The following is a 14,246-nucleotide window of genomic DNA, read 5'->3' as shown; positions in this document are numbered from 1 at the left end:
AGGGCATGGTCAGTAGTGCCCTTGAGGCCTTGGTGCTTCCTCCCAGGCCGGTGTGCCCAAAGCCCTGCCTTCCTGCCCCCAGACCCACCCTCGGCCTCCCTCCAACCCCGCCCAGCGCCTTGCAGATGCTGTCAGGAGAGCGGCAGGAGTAAGCCTGGAGGTCCCCCAGGTCCAGTCTGTCACGTGCTCCGGGAGGTCCTGTGCAGCGTCTGCACAGCCCAGAGCCCCCCCAAATCCCACCAGGGGAACTTACCCAAGACAGCGATCCTCAAAGAGCCTGGAGAATGTGGTACTCCAGGAGCTGGGCCACGTGACTGGACAGGAAACTGAGAACGGGGAACTCGAGTTCTCCATGACAGGGCGGGTTTGAGCCAATGGAGAGAATCTGCCCAGCTGTACACACACCCCCCCCCCACCCCGTCACCCTTAAAGCCCGCACGCCACTCCTGCTTGCCCAGTCACCGGTGAAGACGGTCCACCCCCACGTGACCACTTCTTGCTCAAAATCTGCTTCCAGGTTTTAACACATGCCACCCTGTCCACCAGCATAGTGACAAAGAGCCTTCTCCCTGGGCTGGGGATGTGGCTCAAGCGGTAGCGCGCTCACCTGGCAGGCGTGCGGCCCAGGATCGATCCTCAGCACCACATACAAACAAAGATGTTGTGTCCGCCGAAAACTAAAATAAATATTAAAATATTCTCTCTCTCTCTCTCTTAAAAAAAAAAAAAAAAGAGCCTTCTCCCTGGGAGGTGGGACACGGTTGTTGGAGGTGCCCACCTTTTGCTTTGGAAATATAAGTTGTTTCATTCGGTTTTTGTGAATGATTGAAACACACATGATGTAAAACCCTAAGAAACAAAAGGGCCACCAGTAAGCACTAAGGCTCCCCCAAACTCCCAGCCCCGGCAGTGCCCTCCCTCCCAGAACAAGCAGGGCTTCCAGCACGTCCCTTTCTCACGTTAAAAATAAAAAGGACATCAAGACCCCTCTCTGTGTACACTTAGGTGTTGGTTGGTTGGTTGGTGTTGGCACCAGGGATGGACCCAGGGGTGCTCTACCACTGAGCTCACCCCCGGACCCAACCTTTGGAAAAATTTTGTTTTGAGACAGTGTCTTGCTAAATGGCCACGGCTGGCCTCAAAGTTGTGATCCTCCTGCTTCAGCCTCCCAAGTCGCTGAGGCGTGCGCACCGCCCCCGCTCCCATAGGTCCTTAGCAGTCTATTCCTTATGGGGGGAGGGCAAGGAGCCAGTAGGAGGGTGGATACCATCAAAGTGCATGGTAGGCATGTAAGGAAGTGTCGCACGGAGTCAGACGTCACTTTCCCATGTTCATACTGAACACACACGACCCGTGTAACTCCACATCACATACAACCACAGATCGGGAAGTTACACTCCATGTATGTAGGATGTGTCATACCGCCTTGTGAAATTAAAACGAATAAAAAAAAATCTTCAAAAAAAAAATCACTTGGAAACCCATTCTTTTGTACAATTTGTGTGCTAATAATTATAATTTTAAAATGAAGTAATAACTGCTCATGATTTATTCTATATGTGAAAGTCATCTATGTAAGCATGTAGGTACACATCTACCAAGAAAAGACGTGGGATGCTCCTAGGTGAGTTACTCAGTACACGGGTGCCGGGGACATTTAGGAGTGCCTTGTGGGTGAGGGCGCGGGGCCTGCCAAGGCGGGCACCCGGCCACTCGGGGCTCAGGCTGCAGAGGACCTGCTGCCTGCCTGTGTCTGCCCCCACCTTGCACCGTGATCCCCACACCACCCCCGAGACTGAGAACTTATGTCACCAGACAGGTTTCGTCTCCCTGGTGACCCTGTCCCAGAGCTAGAAAAATAAGCATGCGAAGCACTGTCCCCAGGGAGGCGCCCATGTGCTGTCCCTCGTTCCCTTTGAGGAGGGAGGATGTGGGTGTGCTCTGAGAGCACCCCGTGACCGTGCACGTGGGTGGGTGTCCATCGGCAGCAGAAACCCCTCCTAGCAGAGGCCCGTTTTCGTAGCAGAAGTCGAGGCTGAAGAACATCAGAGAACTTACCACCGCTGCCAGCCTGGGAGCCAGCCCTCCTGGCTGGGCCCGGTGTCCTGAGAGTCTGAGTGGCTTCAGCCCTGCACCTGTGACCGTAGGGGGCCCTCGACAGCAGGGTAGGGTCGGGGCAGCAGCGACCGTCACTGACATTTTGACAAGTGTCTCAGCAACTTGGCAGTGAGTCAAAGGCAGCAGACTGGCGCCAGTCAGGATGACAGGCGCGCACAGCTTCAGCAGGGACAGGGTGACCGAAGCTGAGGCTGCTTGACTGTGTGACGAAGATGCCAGAGTATTCAGAGCATCTTAGTGTGGACCGAGGCCAACGCTGGCTTCATGGATGTGGTCAAGAATTCTGGGCCACAAGCCGCCGCCCTTTCTGGAAGGCGTGTGTGTGTGCGTGTGTATGTGGTGGTGCAGAGAACCTTCTAGAGCACAGCTCTGGCTGATCCCAGAGTGCCCATATGGTGCTGCCAGCAACCAGTTCTTGCTTATCCCAGAGGTGAACAGCCCCCTGCAGAACCGGCAGAGAGTGGGGCAGTGAGGGCCTGAGGAGCTGGCGCAGGAGCTGAGCCGCTCACCCGGCGCCTGCCACAGTCTGGGGTTCCCAGGGGTGGGGGGCTGTCAGGGGAGCCGAGTGGCCAAAACAGAAGTCAGGAAAGATCCCCTGTAATCCCAGCAGCTGGGGAGGCTGAGGTAGGAGGATCAAAAGTTCAAAGCCAGCCTCAGCAACTTAGTGAGACCCTGTCTCTAAATAAAATACAAAAAGAGCTGGGATCTGGGGATGTGGCTCAGTGGCTGAGCACCCCTGGGTTAGATCCCCAGTACCAAAAAAAAAAAAAGGGGGAGGAAGGGGTGAGAGATGCCCGTGTGTCTTGCTCCCGTGGGGCGGAGGTTGCTAACAAACAGACTCAGAAATAATTTACAAGGTCCTTTCTCTAGCAGAGGCCTTCCCCCCCCTCCCGACTTAGATTAGGTCCCAACTATTCTTCCAGAATCCTGTTCTTTTCTCTCAAAGTGCTGACCTCAAATTTTGAAACCCCCTATTGGTTAGTGTGGGTGCCCACTGCCTGTCTCCCCAGAGGACCATCCACGGTGGTGGGTCAGAGATGGGCCATCTCGCCCACCCCCGTGTCCCCAGCATCAGGCAATGCTCTGAGCATGCAGGTGCCTGCTGATTTGTGCTGGAAGGCAGGGGTGTGGCATTCCGGGATTCCTCCAGGGAAGCCGGGAAGGGTTTCTATTTTCAAAACACTTTGTTTCCAGATTCCCATATTTAATTAAATATCTGGATGCAAAAGCTGAAACAAGAAATCACTACCAGAAAATAAGGGAGAATTTGAAAAACATCCTCAATTTTATAAACGAGACTAGGTAGTGGGTCACAGCGGGAGACCTGCGGCAGGGGCCATGGGCCTTTGCTGAAGGTGGGAAGGCTCCTCCTGCAGCCATTCCTCCACCGGTTCTGCAGAGTCTAACCGAGCCTCTGGCAGGGGCTGAAGGTTTGGGAAGCACCTGCATATTGCAGTTACTTGGGAAGCTTCCAGAATGAGCGGTGGGGCCCACCCCAGGGACTGGGATCTCATTGTATGGGGATGACCTGGACTTTGTACTTGTTGAAGTTCTCCAGGAAATTCTGCTCTGCAGCCAGGCTTGGGGACTGGGTGGGAGGCGTGTTCCTCCTGCCACCCGTCCTGGGCTCCCCGGGTTGGGCACGGTTTCTAGCTTCCTGACAACCCCAGGCAGGTTTCTTTTTTGTGGAGACACTGGGTCCCATTTCAGGGCACCCACCTACCTCTTTCCTTGCCTGTCTCAGCCCCAGCTTAGGGCAGGCCCGGGGGGTGAGGGTGTGCCAAGGACACTGTGACAGTCTCTGCCTAGTAGTGTGTGGCCCAGAGAAGTCATTTTTGAAGAGGGAGATCAGGAATGTCAGGAAGCCCCTATACTGCTCCTGGGGTGGGTGCAATGGGGCCAGAGGGGAGCCCCCTGTGAAGAGCGCTGGTCTCTCCCCACTGGCCACCAGCTGTGGTTATGTCACCAGCCCCTGTGCTTCCAGCCTGTTCATTTATTCAGTTATTGAGGGGGCAAACAGCAACTGGGCACCCTCTGTGCTGGGCATAGTGCCAGGCCCAGCATGGGCGGGTGTGCGAAGTGAGGAGGGACCTCGCCCAGCCCTGTGGCACCTGTGGGCTCCAGCAAACCACCCTGGGATCCCCAGGAGGCTGCCGAAGTGGGTGAACCACTTCCTTCCCTTTGTGCCCTGCTTGGTCGGCGGTTTCCACAGAGCCCGGGTTCAGCTGGGTCAGGAGCCACCTCAAAGGTTGCAGGGACCGGATCAGGGGGGTGAGGAAGGAAGGAGGCTGCAGGGCTTTGCAGTGTCCCCGGGACTCCAGGGGCACCTGGGACCACAGGGGAATTTACAGGAGCCCAGACTCCAGATGGGCTGGAGGGCAAGGAGGCCTTCCACGGGGTGCACCAGGGATCAGCATCTGGGATTTGCGTAGGTTCCATATTGTACGCGACCATGAAAATGAAAACAATTACTTAAAAATGGGTGGCTCTCCACCACTGTCCCCTCCCTCTGCCCAAGCTCAGAGGGGCTCTGTGCTCCCTGCGGCCTGCAGTGAAGCCAGTGCTGAGAGAAGCCAATCACTCAGAGCCCGGTCCCCTCACTGCTGCAGAATTTATGAGTCACGAAGTGTTGCTGCCATTTGGGCGTTTGACACCAGGGAAACATTAAATGCGAAACATTCACCCGCTCAGTGGAAATCCTGCATAAAGGCGAAGGTTGTAAGGGTTGACATCTGGACGACGTGGACACGTGTCGTTTACCGAGTTGGGTGAAAAAAGCAGGAGGGAGGTGAGCCACCTGGGGGGGGACCCGGCTGGGGAACTGCCCTGGGAGGAATGGCGGTGACGTGCCTCTGCCTTGCCGCGTTCTCAGGTGCTAGGAGAATCCCTGTCTATAGAATGGAAAGAACAGGTCTATGTGTCGATTACAATTAAATTTACATGCTTACATATATTTATTAAAATTAAGTTAAAAAAAAGACCACTTTCTAGTCTGCTGCGCTAAATTAGCTTCTTCCATTGCTTGACCGGGTCCAAGGCTCCTCATCCTGAGGCTGCCGTGGGGGGAGACCCGTGTGTTTCCGTGGAAGGCCGCACACGGGGTTGGGTGGGCCAAACGTTTACTGGGCCCACGCTCGGCGCCACCTCCTGCTAAGCCTCGTGTACATGGTGCTGTTGGGAAGCCGGAAGGACGACCGTGAGGGCCATGATCCTGAAGGTTGGGACTCCAGAGGATCAAAATCTCAAAATCAACTCCCTCAAATCACAACCCTGAAACACTAAGATCAGGAAAGTCCTGAAAGTCGAAACACCCCAAACCACAACTCCCATTTCTATGTAATGCCCACAGTTCCCATTTCTGTGTCAGAGGGGTGGAAAGCCAAATCCTGAGAAAGGGACTATTGGTTGTTGCAGGGTGGTGCCCGAAAATGCCCTTCTTTGGGCTGGGGGCACAGCTCAGCGGTAGAGGGCTGGCCCAGCATGCCAGAGCGCCTGGCGGTTCCTGGCACTGCAAGATGTGGCCTTTATTAGAGAATTAAAAGAATGTGATGGGTGTGGCTATTTTCTGAACCAAAGGCTCTGTCTGATACACAGCTTCCTCCAGGGTCCAAACTCAGCCATGGTGAGCTCTTTTTGTTAAGGACTTGACTGTCAGATAAGAGGGGTTCCTAACACTGCTAAATCCAACAGAAAAACCAGCTCAAGTCTCCTCTGGTCTAATGCATGTCACTTCTGAAACTGTCCCCAATTTTTAAAAAGTCAAATATACAATTCATGCCCCTGCTGGATTAAAAAAATTCTAGAACTTAGCCATTTCTTCATGTATGAATACCTGGAAAAAGTGAAGCACTTCATAAATGCATAGTGGAAGATTGCTGACCTGTGCAGAAGGAAATGTATTTCAGTGGAACCCCCGAACCAAGACCTAGGTGTGACCAAGTCTCCATAAAGCGACTTTCAAGGTGTTTGCAATAAATTTAAGTTCCATCCCCAGCACCAAAAACGAAGAAAAGAAAAAAAAAATGTTTTATTTTTCGGCATTGGCCCTCCTTCCAGCAGAAATTCCAGGAGCTTTTAACAATCAAGCAGCATTGGCTCCAAGAAGCCAGAGACATTGCTGGCAGTGGGAGAAGGTTGTGTAGGATAAGAAAACACTTGGAAATGGCGCTGGTCGGGGTTTGGGCATGAGTGCATGTGGATGCATTTCTGTGTCCCCCAAACAACATGGGACCATGGCCCAGAAGATGGGAAAATTTAATAACAAGGAGCTCATGTTCACTGAGGCAGAATCAGAAGAATTTCCAAGAGAGAAGCACCATATGGGACCCGCTTGTGAACGTGCTCTCCAAGGGAAGCTGTGCCCTAAAAAGAAAGAAGCTCTTCCTCACAATGTGAGGTTTCGAATACTGACTGTGAACCAAGGGCCAGCCCCGTCTCCTGAGCCTCTGTGCAGCTGTCCATGACCCATCTCTCTATACATCTTCTCATATATCCAATTTTCTTTTTAGTTTTGGTTCCTTCTTCTTCTCCTTCTTGTTTTCCTCTATTATTTTAAATTGTCAGCATTATTTTTTACAATTTGCTATGCTATATATTTCTTCTTCTTCTTAATTTTTTTGGTACCGGGGATTGAACTCAGGGGCTCTGGACCACGGAGCCACATCCCAGCCCTGTTTTGTATTTTTTTTAGAGACAGTTGCTTAGCACCTCACTGTTGCTAAGGCTGGTTTTGAACTCAGGATCCCTCTACCTTGGCCTCCCGAGCTGTTGGGATCACAGGTGTGTGCCACTGCACCTGGCCTGTATTTTATTTTAGCATCATTTCCAACACTGGAGGTAGAAATTGTTGAGAGACTTTTAGAGAGCTTTAATTCATTTTATGCATTTTTTTTTTTTTGCAAATTCAACTATGAAGTGCATTATCACAGCACTGACTTCATAACACTGTGTAAGTAGATATAAATGTTGAAACCTCCTCAGTGAATGAAGAGCTGCCCTTTTATTTGTATTTTTCAAAGATAAAACTTCTCGACATCTCGGTTCTTTGGGGACTGCATATGGCGTGTTGATCCATTGCGGTTTTTGGTCCAGCTCAAGATTTAGGTTGTCTATCTCAGTGCTTCAGAACGACCACAGTTATAAAGCTGGGGGCGCACAACTCCAGCTACAGCAACACCTGTTCTAAGTTTTGCTGTTGGACCTCCTTCTTTATGGATATGGTTTCATCTGCTCATGGCTGTTAGACCCACACAACTGCTGTGAGCATATCTGAGTGTGCTGTCCAAAACACATTTGGTATTGTTGCCTATTTTATTGTGTAATGTGCCTATGAAGTGTTCTGTTGTGTTTTTGTCTTTCAAATAAATCCCTTTTTATTTAAAATTTTTTAGTTGTAGTTGGCCACAATACCTTTATTTTATTTATTTATTTTTATGTGGTGCTGAGGATTGAACCCAGGGCCTCGCACATGCTAGGCCAGCGCCCTACCGCTGAGCTGCAACCCCAGCCCCAAATAAATCCCTTTTTAAAACTGTAGATATTAATTATATTTAAAAGAACTAAAAAAATATTTTTCCAGGATTATATTTTAGAGTTTTGATCTTTCACAATTTTAATCCTTCAGGACTTGTGATCCTGGTATTCGAGAATGGGTCTTTGAGATTATGGTCCATACTCTTTACATATTGGACTTAGAGTGAGTGCTCTACCTGTAAGCTACACCCAGCCCTTTTTATTTTGAGACAGGGTGTCACTAAGTTACTGAGGCTAGCCTCAAACTTGTGATCCTCCTGCCTCAGCCTACTGAGTCTCTGGGATTACAGGCATGCACCACTGCATCCAGCCACATATTAACTTTTTAAGTGCCTTCAAGAGCTTTGCTCCCAGACAGCAGGAGGCTTCCCCAGAGAGGGAGAGAATCCGAGAACAGAGTGCTCCAGGAGGGGCCCCGACCCCTGAGCCTTGACTGTTCCCACCAGCCCGTGACAGTCGAGCTGCCCCTCCTCTACATCAGCACAGTAGGCTATATTTTTAGAGTGGAACTGCATGGCAGGTACAGAGAGCTCCCATGTCCTCCCCGAGCCCAGGCCATCACAGTGCCAGGTGGAACCTTGCTACAGCCCATGCGCCTGCTTAAGGACACTGATCCCAGCTGCTTTAAGATGAGCTTTTCCGACCAGGCTCAGTGGTACATGCCTGGAATCCCAGTGACTCTGGAGGCTGACAGAGAGATGATGGCAAATTCGAGGCCACGCCCAGCAATTGGGAGGGACCCTCAACAACAAACTTAGTGAGACTCTGTCTCAAAATCAAAATCAAAAGGACTGGGGATGCCGCTCAGAGAGAAAGCACCCTGGGTTTCATCCCTGGTTAGAAAACAAAGTGCTTTTCTGTTCTTAACCTTCAGGAAACCTGGAGAAAATGTCAGGGTCCCCAACTCACTGAGCATGGTGACTTCCAGGCAGGCACCTTGGGATCATCTTTGGCCTTTTCCCACAATCCAGAGGTAAAGGTACCACTTGGGCCAGGTGAGTCTGGTCCTCTTCTGGGTGTGCATCTGGATGTTTAAATGAGATTCTGATTTTCACCTCTGGCTGAGAGGCTCCAAAGTACTTTCCAGTAGTTTCCAAAACTGAGGCATCCTTGACCTGACAAGCTACTGCAGAGTGCCAGCTATTTTTGTTTTTGTTTTTTGGAGGGTTACCGGGGATTGAAGTCAGGGGCCCTCAACCACTGAGCCACATCCCAGCCTATTTTGTATTTTATTTAGAGACAGGTCTCACTGAGCTCATAGGGCCTCGATAAGTTGCTGAGGCTGGCTTTGATCCTCTGGCCTCAGCCTCCTGAGCTGCTGGGATTACAGGTGTGCACCACTGTGCCCAGCGGGTGCCAGCACTGGTTCCACTGGTGAAACTGTCAGCGTGCTTGCTCCTGTGGGCTTCCTGAGGGGCTCAGGGTGCCTGCAGTGCATGTGCTCCAGGAAGAAGGGACTCTGCTCCAGTGGATGGAAGGCATGGCCCTCGTCTCAGGGTGGGGACTGAGCACTGTTGAGTGGTGATTTTCACCTGGAGAGATGAATTCTGTTATCAACGCTATGGAATCAGTACTTCTACATTGGGAGGATCCCACAGAACATCTATTCTAGCCTCACATGCCTCAGATGGCGAGGCTGTGGGCAAAGAGGCAGAGACTTGGCCAAGAGCAAGTGGCTTCTGTGATGGAGAGAGAGCAGAGGTCCTGCAGGGACTCCTTCCCAGACTGTCCTCCCCAAGCCCAAACATACATCGCTGGTTGTCTTCACAAGCTCTGTGGTAGCTTGGGAATGTGCAGAGGTGGGCTGCTCCCAAGTGCCTCTTGCAGAGGCACCACTGGACCCTTATCTCAAAGCACGTGCGATTGCCAGGTACAGTGACCCACGCCTGTAATCTCAGCGGCTCGGGAGGCTGGGGCAGGAGGATCGCAAGTTCAAAGCCAGCTTCAGCAACAGTGAGGTGCTAAGCCACTCAGTTAGACCCTGTCTCTAAACAAAATAAAAAATCAGGCTGGGATGTGGCTCAGTGGTCGAGTGCCCCCGAGTTCAATCCCTGGTACTCTTCCCGCCCCCCCCCCCAAAAAAAAAGCGTGCAGTCACCTTATGTTTTAAATTGAACCTCTGGGGCTTATGTGTGGTTTCATCTCAGATGCACACTCTGCCTCTACCTGGGGTGCCCTCAGCTGTGTTCAAGACTTACTTTGGGGGAACCTTCAGTGTATTTATATTAGGGAGCTCCAGCAGGTGCCCCTGGGAGGTTGAGGATTCTGGACATGATCAGTCAGGCCCCTGCTCTTTGAGGCTCATCCTGGTTGGGGGAAGACATGGACACCATCACCTAACTTCCCTAAGTGGAAGCTCCATTTTTTTCAGGTTGTATTTTGAAAAGGCACCAATAACATGGCTGTAGGTCACTTGGTAACTGATGTCTCTGTGAAACAGCTGGCTGGATGCCAGTCTGATCTGAATTTGAACAACAAAAAACATCATCGTTATAGCCTACCAGAGCAGGAGGAATGACGTACGTGGAAGGAGTTCCAGTCAACCCAATAAAACGTCTCGAGCACAGCACCTGCCAGAGAAGGTCAGTTCAGATGTGCCCCGGGGAATACAAGTGCTGAAGAACCAAGGAGGGCAGGAGGGGACTGAGGCCAAGAAGTGACACCTGAACTGGGCCTTGCAGATGGCAGGGTGGGGGAGGGGAGGCACAGCTTGTGTGGGAACAGACCTGGGGACATGGCAGAGCCTGTAAGAAGGCAGGCAAGGTGGCCCGTGCCATATGGCGTTTGGAGTTCAGACTGTGGAAGACGGGGTTTCGAGGAGACGGACAGTACTGGCAAATAGCTTTTAGGGGAATCAGGTCGGAGTGTGGAGAGTGGGCTGCTGGGGGCAGGCGGCACACTAACCCACCTGAAGCCCGCTCCTCACCATTAGACCCAGCGGAACAAGAGACAAGACACTTCAGTGGGCCGGGTAACGCCACGGCCCTTCAGACTGCTATGAAGGGAATCCAAGAGGGTGGGGGACGGGGGTGAGCCAGGGTCTTCTGAGGGACAGGCAGAATCCCAGGGTGCAAGGATGACAGCTGGGGGGGCCTCAAGGCAGAGCCACAGCCTGGGGGGAGGACCTAAGGTGGAAGGAGGCAGGAGTGGAGGCCACTATTCACCCCGAGGACTCAAGATGAGGAGCCTGGTGAGTGTCCTGGGGTTCAGGAGTGTCTAAGATATGGAGATGGGCTGCTCGGACAGGCGTGGCTCAGGTGGAAGAATGTCACAGTGGAAACTGGCCTCTCCTGTGCAAGATGAAGGTGGGACCACAACCCCTGAAGCAAGGCACTCCCTTCCTCTTCTCCTTTACACCATTTTCTCTCTTTTTTCCTATTGCTTTAACATAGTTACTGCAATTGTTCCACTTACTGACCTAGGGGACTGCTACAGCATCGACGTTTGTCCTCTTGCAATTTGTATGTTGAAATCCTAACCCCAATATGAAGTAGGGCCTTTGGGAGTTAATTAGGTCACTAGGTATGCCCTGGTGAATGGCCCTGGGAATGGGCCTTATAACATGAGGGCTGGCCGGCCTCTTCCCACCCATGGACTGTGGATCCAGGCCTTTGCCAGACACAGAGTCTGCAGTACCCTGACCTCGGACTTACTGGCCTCTGGCACCGTGAGAATGAAATTCTGTTGTTTATACGTTACCCAGCTAGTGGGCACGGCAGTCTGTGCTTCGGCTTCCTCGACTTGTGAGTGGCAACACCATAGGTACCGGATCTGATGCTTCCTCCTAGAAGCCCAGGTCTGACAAAGGGCTTCCTGACTCAGGGCACAGCAGGCCTGAGGCCTCAGTGGTGGCCGTCCTCACCACTTGGGTTTTCTGACATATGAGTGAAAGGGCCCAGGAGGACTCTGCAGCCAAGCAATTTGGATAGAGTGTCAGCTGTCATCACAGGGGCTGCTCCCCACACTGGAGGCAGAAGGCAGGGGCAGCAGGCTGCAGGGCAAGTCAGAAACTTCCAGAAGTGTGGCAGGAAGGAGAACTGGGGATCTTGAAAACAAATTATAACATGTTCAAGAAGATTTGAGCATGATTAGATGCTAATGGGACTCTAGAAATGAAAAGGCCAACTACACAAGAGAAGATGGCAAAGCGTGGTAGGGAGCAGGCACAGAAAACAGGGAAGGGGGCCACCTGCGAGGTGAAGGCCCCGCCATCAGAATGGGTGGAACACAAGGAGGTTTACAGAGCTGGTGGCAAAAGTTCATTCAGGGAGATCCTATCTGAAGGCCCCCACTGTCTCCATGAAGTGGGATCCGCGACACCCTGGCAGGGTGAATTAACCCATTAAGTTCATCGTCCCATTTATGAAACACTTAATAAAACTTAAATTGGACAACAAATACACAACTTATGGTAACTTTGATATAAATGGTCATGTGTTTAGAGTTCTATTTTGAGAAAATAGCAGGTATATGATTAGTGATAATATTCACATTGAATATCATTAATGTTATTGATAACAAATTATATAGAAAGCTCTAGACTGATTCATAACCTATTTTAATGTACCTGTGTCAGTTTCACTGAAATATTTGCAGGATTGAAAACTTGGGACTTAAGGGGTTGAAGGAGTTGCAGGTCTATGGAGAAGGGAAACTGGGAATGTCACACCTTCGCTGTCACTGGCTGAGAAGCCTGGACTGGAGGGATGGCAAGGAAGGCACAGGAAGAAGGAAAGGTGCAGCAGGAAGACTGGGAAACAGGCATGAGGCCGGTATGAGAGGCAGACCCCCAAGAGGTCAGGCGGATGGAGCTCACGAGGTAGTGAAGGCGGGAGGAAACGGGGAGGGAGGGGGCTCCAGAACTTCAGTGGAGCCGGGGCTCAGCTCAGACCCCAGCGGCTGCCTCATCCAGCTCCAGCTGATGACCACTCAGGTCTTCCATGAGAAGTCTCTGTTTTCCTTCTTCTTTTTCTCCATCTTAGAGAGTCAAATGCAGGGCACATCTGAGTCTCGGGTGCAGGCATCAGGGAAAGAGGACCAAGAGACACAGGCCAAAGAATGGTGTTTCTCTCTTTTATTTAAAAACAGTGCTTCATTACCATTTGCAAAGGCTGAGGCAGTGCTCCTCCTTCGCTTAGAGTTTATAAAAGCCAGCAACATGATCAATAATTTATACACATGGAGAGTAATACAAAAAAATAAGGAATAAAAGCTAAAGATCTAACTACTCCGACCTTCACAATTCCAGCTACTTGATAATAATAGGAGTAACCCAATGAATACTGTATGGTCTGAAAGCTACTATACAATATGATTCTTAACAAGAAGGGACGGGAATTAGAGACTGTCACAAAGCCCTGGGATGCTTCTCTGGAGTTAGCAGGGAAACAGGACCCTGGGCAAGCAGCTCGGGTGTCCTAGGGAGTGATTTTGGGGGAGGCCAGGAGGGGAAGGAGAGAAGGCTAGGTGTCAATTGTACAAGCATCCCATGGGATGCCCCCATGCCCCAAAGGTACCTGTTCTGCCATGGCGACGGGAGGGGCTGGAGACCTGCACGTTGGGCTGGCCCAGTCCCTGCCATGGGCGTGGGGAGGAGAGGAGAGGTTCTGCAGTGTTTTGAGCCTTGCGAAGATTTGGACTCAAAAGCTCAGCGCCTCAGGGAGGCCAGCCTGCTGGGGACAAGGACACTCCGCTGGCTCTCTCCTCATGTGCAGCCCTAGCTTATGTGCGTCAGCCCCGGGTTGGCTCCAGCTATTCACAAGCAGAATGATAACACAAGGAAAAAAAAAATCCATGTCCCTTAGGGAAAAAAGAAGATCAATTCATCACTCGAGATTATATATATATATATATATATATATATATATATATATATATATATATATATATAAAAAACAGCCAAAATGAGCTGCCAAAACAAGACCGCACACACAGAACACTGTCAACAGAAAACACCAGAGGATGACTGCGCTGGGGTCTGGGTGGGTATGGACATGGCTTAAAGCACTTATCAGTCCCCGGAAAAAAACAAACCAAAAACAGTTTTTTGAAGAATTCAAACCTCACATAGCCCCTGGGACTCTGGTGATGGTGACGGGTGGGGGAAGGGAGGGAAAGAGAATCGTTCTTCCCTTTCTGCTTGCCAGGGTGGTGGCGCCCTCCCAACACCGGCATGCATACACCTGCCAGAAACAGAGCCCCAACCCCCATCTGGCAGTCTCCTGACAGGCAAGGTCTGGGTTTTGGCTGAAGAGCGGTTCTCTCGGTTACCAATCCCTGCCAACCAGCACTACCATGGCTGAATTGATCTACCGTTTTCCTGAGTAAACTGTAACTGGCTACAGTTTCGGTAACGAGGATAAGAACTCGGCTCCCACAGCCAAGGCAATACTTCACTCACCCCAGGCTCCTGGCTCCTGGCTGCTGACCCCTCACTGAGAAACGTGGTCACTTGCGGCAGTCTGGTCTGGGAGCCTACCATCAAAACAAAGTGCCAGGGACTCTGCCACACTCAGTCACCCAGAGGGCACATACTGGCTTGGGACACCCAGAGCCTGCTTGGAAAGGGGCCTGTTTCACTCTAGCTCACGGATGGC

The sequence above is a fragment of the Marmota flaviventris genome, chromosome 3, assembly GCF_047511675.1.
Source record: "Marmota flaviventris isolate mMarFla1 chromosome 3, mMarFla1.hap1, whole genome shotgun sequence".
NCBI lineage: Eukaryota > Metazoa > Chordata > Mammalia > Rodentia > Sciuridae > Marmota > Marmota flaviventris.
The sequence above is the reverse complement of the archived record's forward strand: the minus strand, read 5'-3'. Positions refer to the sequence as shown.